The sequence below is a fragment of the Scylla paramamosain genome, unplaced genomic scaffold (genome assembly GCF_035594125.1).
Source record: "Scylla paramamosain isolate STU-SP2022 unplaced genomic scaffold, ASM3559412v1 Contig19, whole genome shotgun sequence".
Taxonomy (NCBI): domain Eukaryota; kingdom Metazoa; phylum Arthropoda; class Malacostraca; order Decapoda; family Portunidae; genus Scylla; species Scylla paramamosain.
Genome location: NW_026973684.1, coordinates 1,096,842 through 1,105,637, shown reverse-complemented (window position 1 = coordinate 1,105,637; position 8,796 = coordinate 1,096,842).

The window sequence follows — 8,796 nt, the reverse complement described above, 5'->3', positions numbered from 1 at the left end:
AATTAAAAGAATAGAAAGCAGTATAAGGAGGCAAGGAATAAATATTTTAGAATAAGAAGAGAGGAGGAGAAACAACTTGAAAAGGATGTGGTAAAGAAATGTAAAGAAGACCCCAAGCTTTTTTTTACAGGTATATTAATGGAAAGATGATAAACAGAGAGACCATTGACAAGATAGTAAAGGGAGAAAGGATATATCAAACAGTGGAAGAGATGAGTGAAATTATGAATGAGAGTTTTAGGTCTGTGTTCAATGTGGAAGCAAATTTTATAGAACCAAATGAGGAAGTGTGGTGGGAAGGGTTACGGGAAGTCTTGGTGCAAAAACATGAAATTGGCAAATTGTTATGAGAGTTGGATGTCAGGAAAGCATTGGGGCTTGATGAAGTATCAGGCTGGACACTAAAGGAATGTAGAGAACAAGTGGTGGAGCCAATTTGGGATGTGATTAACAGCTCGCTGATAGAGGGAAAAGTACCAAAAGAGTGGAAGAGAGCAAATATAGTGCCAATACACAAAGGAGGAAAAAGGACTGAGCCACTAAATTATAGACTGGTGTTGGTAGCTAGTGTTATAGGCAAGATCTGTGAAATAGTGATCAAAGAGAAGTGAGTGAAATATTTGGAAAAGAACAAAGTTATAACAAATAGACAATTTGGTTTCAGAAGAGGAAGGTTATGTGTGACAAATTTACTAAGTTTCTATACAAGAGTAATAGATGAAGTACAAAACAGAGATGGGTGGGTAGATGTAGTGTACTTGGACATCAAAAAACTTTTGATAAAGTTCTGCATAAAAGATTATTGTGGAAGAAGAAACATATAGGAGGACTGAGAGGGAAGAAGAGTCAGTGTTTGAGGGGCATCAAGAAGAACAGTCTTCCACATAGAACTGTGAATATCTGGAATTGCCTAAATGAAGAGGTTGTTAGAGCACCAAACATGCAGAAATTTAAGGAAATGCTGGATAAATATAGCTATGGAGACAGGACACTATGAGCCCTGCTCAAACCCTATATTACACACACACACACACACAAACACACACACAGTGGGTGACACAACACCCGTGGACCGAGGTGCTGGATGTGGAGGACGTCCACTTAAAATGGCAAAATTACGTCGCCACCACCACAGAAGCCTTCCACCGCTACTTCCCAGCCAAGAGCGTCACAACGCACCCGTCTGATGCTCCCTGGATGACACCCCGCATTAAAAGACTCATGCGTCAGCGGACCTGGGCGTTCCACTCCTGCCCGGTCCTTTACAGGAAACTAAGAAACAGAGTGATCAGGGAGATTAAGGCTGCAAAGCCAAACTATTACCCAGACAAGATACACCACCTCAAGCTGACCAACAAGACAGTGGTATGCTGAGATCAAAGCTTTGTGTGGCCTACAAAAGCACACTTCGTCTCTTCCTTGCACCTCACACCTTCCTGCTACTCTCGCGGCTCAGGAGATGAACAATCACTTTGCTGCTATCTGTCAAACCTTTCCTCCCCTCCACACCACTCTGCTTCCTGCCTATCTTCCGGCCCCCTCTCATCCCCCCAGTGTCCAGGCGGTGGATGTTTTTAAGAGAATACTCAAATTCAAACCAAGATCCACCACACCCACTGACCTTCCTATAAAAATTTACAAGGAATTTGCGATAGAGCTAGCAACACCGCTATGCTCAATAATAAACGCTTCACTCTCCCAACACTCTTGCCCTGAGGACTGGAAGACATCTTACGTCACCCCCATCCCCAAAACCTCCAGTCCACAGTCACTCAATGACCTCAGGCCAGTCTCTATCACTCCAATCCCTAGCCTTATTTGTGAAGATTTTGTATATGACTGGGCCTACACCAAAATCTGTAATACCGTGGATATCAGACAGTTTGGAAATATTAAAGCCACCTCCACCTCCCATTACCTGACCAGCTTCCTTGAATTCATCCACAGCCACCTGGACAAGCGAAACACCTCTCTAGCTGTTGCTTTTGTGGACTTCAAAAAAGCCTTTGATCTTGTTGATCACACTGTTGTCATCAGCAAGGCAGTGAGTCTGGGTCTCCCTCCTAACCTGATAGCGTGGTTAGCCGACTTCCTCACAGGGAGGCGTCAGGCCGTTCGCTATCAGGGCTCTGTCTCTACTTTCCAACAGCTGACTTGTGGGATCCCCCAGGGGACCAAGATGGGTCCTCTATGCTTCCTCCTCCTCATTAACGACACCCTCACTGACACCCCCCATCGCTGGAGGTGTGTGGACAACTGCACCGTAGGCGTCCCAGTTTCCACAAAGAACCCGGACTACTCGCCACTGCAAGCGATTCTGGAGCGGCTGCAGACGTGGACGGAGGAGAGCAGGATGATCATCAACCACAAAAAAACTGTGGTGATGCATTTCTGTACCTCCTCTGTACCAGTGCCCCCTCCCCAGCTCTCAGTGGCCCCTCACCCCCTCCAGGTGGTCTGATGTGCCAAGCTCCTCGGAGTCACGGTGGACAACCAGCTGACCTGGAAGCAGCATGTCGCCAGCACCATAAGATCAGCTACCTACAGGCTGTACATGCTGCGCAGACTCAGGTCGCTGGGGACGCCGACAGATGAGTTAAGGGGGGTGTATCTTACTTTCATCCTCCCCAAACTCATGTACGCCTCCCCAGCGTGGTCCTCCTTCCTCACACAAACTCAACAGCTACAGTTGGAGAGTGTGCAGAAAAGGGCGTGCAGGGTCATCCTTGGCCCTGCATACACCACCTATGAAAAAGCCCTGAACACCCTGAGGCTGTCCAGACTATCCACCAGGTACCGTGAGGCTCTGGAGAAGTTTGGAAGGGGACTTCTGAATCATCCACGTCTCAGAAACCTGCTGCCGCCTGACGCCCCTCGCCCGGCCCGTGCCACCAGACACCACAACAAGATAACGCCCCTAAAGGCGCCGCGTATGGACCGGTACAGACTCAGTGCGATTCCCACCATGGTGCGAGCCATCAATCAATAGTCCCTTCTAGGTCTGACTTACCTTTAGGATTAATGTCAAGTATTTTCCCACCCCCAATGTACATTTTCAGTTTGTTGACTGCCTAAAGAATAAACCGTTTATTATTATTATTATTATTATTACACACACATCACTCACACTCTTAGCCCAGTCAGCCCGTGGTGGAAAGGGACAGTTTCATGGACCATCCTACTACACCCCAGGAGCTTAGGTATAGCACAGCTGGCCATATATCTTTTTACTTGTCCTAAGAACAAGCAAAAGGTTTATACAGTTCAGTTCCCTTACCATCTAATAATGCAGTAAGTAATGCTTTTTGGCTGATTACTATCTCAGAAATAATACCAAATTCCATAACTAGTTGGGTCTATAGTTGTGAAAAGGACAAACTAATACCCTGAGTTCTCTTAACTGACATGATGTTCTAGGGACTTGTGGTGAGGCCAGACACGTGAAGGTGTCTTGGCCTCCAGTCTGAGCAGCCACTCTCTCTTCCTTCACAGAAGACCTGCTTTTGACACCAGCGTACAAACACCACTCCACTCCAACACTCGGACAGCCTCACCTATGGTCTGACCCTTTTATCCTCAACATTTGGGTATTGTCCTTTCTGGGGATTTCCCGTCCTGTGGTGCTGCTAAACTTTACCAACACATACCTTATGTCAGATACTTACTACTACAACATTAAATGGAGTTGTAGCATATATACACTGTAATGATATAAAAAGGTAAGTTAATGTAATATATGTCTATTTTTTAGTGAGAACTGCATTGTGTTTTGCAAACACCACAATACTTGGCAACGTTTCCTCCAGGTGTTGTCACGTTTCTTTGAGTGACTCAGAAAGTCTGTCAGAGTGACCTGTCAATCCACTGGTCACTTCCTCTCACACAGCATGTGAAAAAAGAGAGAGAGAGAGAGAGAGAGAGAGAGAGAGAGAGAGAGAGAGAGAGAGAGAGAGAGAGAGAGAGAGAGAGAGAGAGAGAGAGAGAGAGAGAGAGAGAGAGAGAGAGAAAGTTGGGAGCAAGGTTATCCCTGACACTTAGGGTCTAATCTGGTAATTTGCCCATTAAAAAGTCTGGCAGTGCCACAGGCTGGGAAATTCCCAGAAAGGACAACACATAAACACTCAGGATGAAATGGTCCGACCCTAATTAAGCCACAATGTACTCACTGAGGCCTGTAGGGCAGTTAAACCACTCAGTGGTATCTTAGTCTTAGTGTGTATCATCCAGAGTAAATGTATTGTTTCTATAACCAAGGACTCTACCCCATAGCAGGAGTTTTCCCACATGGTACACAAAGCTACACCAATATCACCCTCTTGCTCACCTCATATCTTTAAGAGGATGAGGTGCAGACAAGAGCCGTGTCTGCTAACACTGCCACATGCTGCATCGTGGGAGCAGACCAGCTCAGGCTTGATGCACAGACAGCAGACTGGACTAAGCTTTTCTCCTCACTCCCTTGCTCTTGAATGCCTGTAATAATAATGTATGCTTTAATTAACTCTTTCAATAATAATTCAAAGCTTTAAGTACAATACATAATGGGAGCAAACAAGCTGAGGCTTAATGTGCAGACAGCAGACTGGACTCAGCTTTCTTGCTTATTCCCTGGCTCTTGAATACCTGTAATAATAACATGTGCATTAATCAACTCCTTCAACATCAATTCCAAACACTAAACACACTGCATTATCACATTACAAAACATCTGGATTAGTACAGTACATACTACTGGACTAAGCTTTCTTCCTCACTCCTTTGCTCCTGAGTGTCTGTAATACTGTAATAATGTAATAATATGTACAGTAAAATCCCTCTCATCCGGCAGCTTTAAGTATCCGGCACATTTTTCCCCGAGCCTTAAAATCAATAAAAATCAATGTGTACTCATAAAATCAATTAAAATTCCCGCGCAAGGCATACTTTGTCCCCTTGCCACCAGAGAGCACTGCTTCACGCCACCCGCGGCCCACTACACTGTGTTTACTCAGTGACTCAGACCCGCGTGTGCACTGTTTATCGCCTGACGCCTTCATCATGCCTAAAGTTGTAGAAAAGAGGAAATGTGTTGTGCTTACACTTAAGCAGCTGATCAGATCAGCTGCTGATTAAGATCAGCTGATCTTTGTTATGGTAGGATGCGTGAGTGTAGGGTGGTGATTGTGTACATAATTTCACTTCTATTCAAGTATCCAGTAATATTCAAGTATCCGGCATGTCGGCGGTCCCGTTGATGCCGGATAAGAGGGATTTTACTGTACCTTAATTAGCTCTCAGCAACAACTCCAACCACTTAGGGCACTGTGCACAATCTCTGCAAGCATCAACAAGGAAAGAAAAGAATAGATTTCAAAGTTATATCCAGTATGATGTTTAGAAGTGGCTGTCACAAACAAGACAAAAAGAACTTGAAAATACATTTATAATATTTAGATGTGACTGTCACAAGGTAGAGAAAAAACAGAATGGATTTTCACATTTCTAACCAGTATAATGTTTAGATGAGGCTCTCACAGGATAAACAAAAGAATGAAAACAATAGATTTGTAGTTTTTTGGCCAGTATAATATTTAGTAGTGGCTGTCAGAAGAAAGAGAAAGGAATTAAAATAATGTATTTTCACATTTCTATTAGGTATAATGTTTAGATGTGGCTGTCAAAAGGAAGACAAAAAGACTAAAAAATAGATATTTAAATTTGTATCCAGCACATTATAACATTCAGCTGTGGCTCTCACAAGGAAGGGAAAAAAAATAATGAATAGATTTTCACATTTCTGGCCAGTATAATGTTTGGAAGTAGGTGTCAAACAAAATAGAATGCCTCAGGGAGGAAAAATGTGTTGAATACCAGTGAAGGGTGAATGGAGTGAAGGAATACAGGAATGGGCATGGGGAGGATCAAACACAGCATGCAATTTGTCATGGAGAAAGACTGGCAGGAAACAAGATGACTACACCCCACATTAATCAACTCTTTCAACAGTAATTCATATGCACTGTATGTAGTCATTGCATGCATCCACAATGTAGAGAAAACAATTTTTCAAGTGAATACATCCTCAAATTCCTAGCCAGTATAATGCTTAGATAAAGCTGTCACAAGACAGAGAAAAGAATTAAATAGATTATGAAATTCCAAGCCAATACAATGTTTAAAGCTGTCACAAGAGAGAGAAAAGAATTAAATACATTATCAAATTCCTAGCAAGTATAATATTTAGATAAAGATGTCAGGAGAGAGAAAAGAGTTTCACATTTGTAGCCAGTGTAATGTTTAGATGTGGCTGTCACAAGAAAGAGAAAAGAATTACAGGAATAGATCTTCACATTTGTAGCCAGTATAGTGTTTAGATGTGGCTCTCATAAGGAACAGAAAAAAATGAAAAGATGCTAAATAACAGAAAAGAGTTAATGGTACAAAGAAATATAGGAGTGGTCAAGAGCAGAATCAAAGACAGCCTTCTAGTTCATCACACTGAAAGAATGGCAGGAAGTAGGATGACCATTAAGCACACTGTTAAAAGCACTCTTCTCTCATCAGGATTATTTTCAAAGATCACAGACTTAATTAGCTGGGTTCAATATTTTTTTTCTCTTTGTTTATCTATCATTAGGATCATGACATAAGCAAAATCATAAAAATCATTAATCAGGATGGGTTCAAGCCCCAGGAATAGTAAGAGAGAGGAGTGAACCTCTTAACATAGCAACTGTTTACCAGCAGCAAGTATTGTAGATACAGGATGAGAGATGAGGGTTGTGGTCTGACTGTAACAGTGTGTGGCACATGAGCCTCAGTCCTACCCAGAGATCAGTCACCATGAACCATGAGCTCTTAACGTAAGGGAACTATCCACTGCATCTGACCCGCACAAGTGGTGGTCCACGCTGAAGTCAGTTGTCTTTGGTTTGCGACCATCTCTCCCTGCTCTGCTTTCTGATACTGGACAGCTGATCACAAGTCCAAAAGGCAAAGCTGATCTGCTGATGAAACACTTTGACTCCAAGCTCTGTCGAGCTCCAGCCCCCACCAGCGAGTTGCCTCCCGCCATGCCAGTCTTGACAAAACTGGCTTTTAGGTCTAAGGAAGTCATGAGACTACTTTTAGCACTCGACTCCCATGGCGGCACGGATCCGCTTGGGATGTTTCCTATGTTTCTGAAGGAAACAGCTGCAGTTCTTGCTCCCAAACTGAGTGCAGTCTTCAGACGCCTAATCCTGACCGGTAGTTTCCCCATGTGCTGGAGAAATGCGAACATCACAGCGATCCCTAAAGGCTCTCCATCATCTGATGCCAGCAACTATAGACCAATCTCTATCACGCCGTTACTTTCTAAGATCTTTGAACATGTTATTTCTGGTCGTCTCTCTCGTTACCTTGAACACTCTCATTTGATACCAGCTAATCAGTTTGCTTATCGGAAGAACCTAGGGACTACGGATGCGCTACTCACTATCTCTCATAAGATTCAGCAAGCTCTTGACTGTGGGCATGAAGCCAGGGTAGTCCAACTTGATTTCTCTGCAGCTTTTGACCGAGTCAACCATGCCGGTCTTCTCAGGAAGCTGCAATCTTTTGGTGTCGGTGGCCCGGTACTGTCCATCTTGACTCAATTTTTGACCCACCACACCCACCGTGTGTGAGTTGATAGTTGCTACAGTGATTGGTACAGCGTCCACTCAGGTGTTCCCTAGGGTAGCGTACTGGGACCTCTGCTGTTCAATGTCTACACTTCCGATCTACTACAAATCACTAGCAATCCTATTTACGGATATGCAGATGATGTGACACTTGTTGCTACTGTTGAGTCACCGAATTCACGTCTTGATGTTAGTACATCCCTGAATGAGGATCTCAGACGTATATCTGACTGGTGTCGCACCTGGAACATGAAACTGAATGCATCAAAATCAAAATGCTTGTGTATTTCACGCTCTCGCACGCTAAATCCCCTTCACGGCCCTCTGCTTGTTGATGGCGTGCCTCTGACAGTATGTGATGAGCTTGATATTTTGGGTGTCAGATTCAACTCAAAACTGTCTTTCGAACGGCACGTCGGGCGTCTTGTCAGTTCTGCCTCGCAAAAGCTTGGCGTTGTGAGGAAGGCTTACCGGATTTTTGGTGACCAGTCTATCTCTGCCAGCTGCTTCCGGTGTTTTATTCTTCCACTGCTGGAGTATTGTGCTCCTGTGTGGTCTTCCGCAGCTGTGTCCCACCTCCGTCTTGTTGACAGAGTTGTCTCCTCCGCTAGGTTCCTCTGTGGTGGCGAAGCAGCTTTTGATCTTGGTCACCGACGCAATGTCAGCAGTGTCTGCATGCTATATAAGATCCATGCCAACCAGCTTCACCCGCTGAATGCCTCCATCCCAAATGCATTTGTGCCCACCAGAAACACTCGACTTGCGTCAAATTCACATGCGCGCTGCTTACAGCTGGTTAGGTGTCACACCAGTCAGTTTCAGCGAAGCTTTGTTCCTTGTGCTGTAAGACTTTGGAATTTGCTTGACGAGGGCACATGCACTGCGAGTGATGTGCAAAAATTCAAGTCTGCTTCGAACAAAATCTTGAAGAGTCTAGTCAATTAAACTCTGGTTGCTTTTGCAGCTATACCTGTGATAAATTATGTAACTATACCTGTGATTTTATACCATCAAGTTTTAAGTAGTTATACTACATTTACTCGTGTTGTCTGACATATATTAAATAAGTCAGAATTGTTGATTTTTTTTGTTGAATTTTTTTTTGAGTTTTAATAATTCTCAGTTCGCTGAGGCGTTCTTTATAATTGTTTAA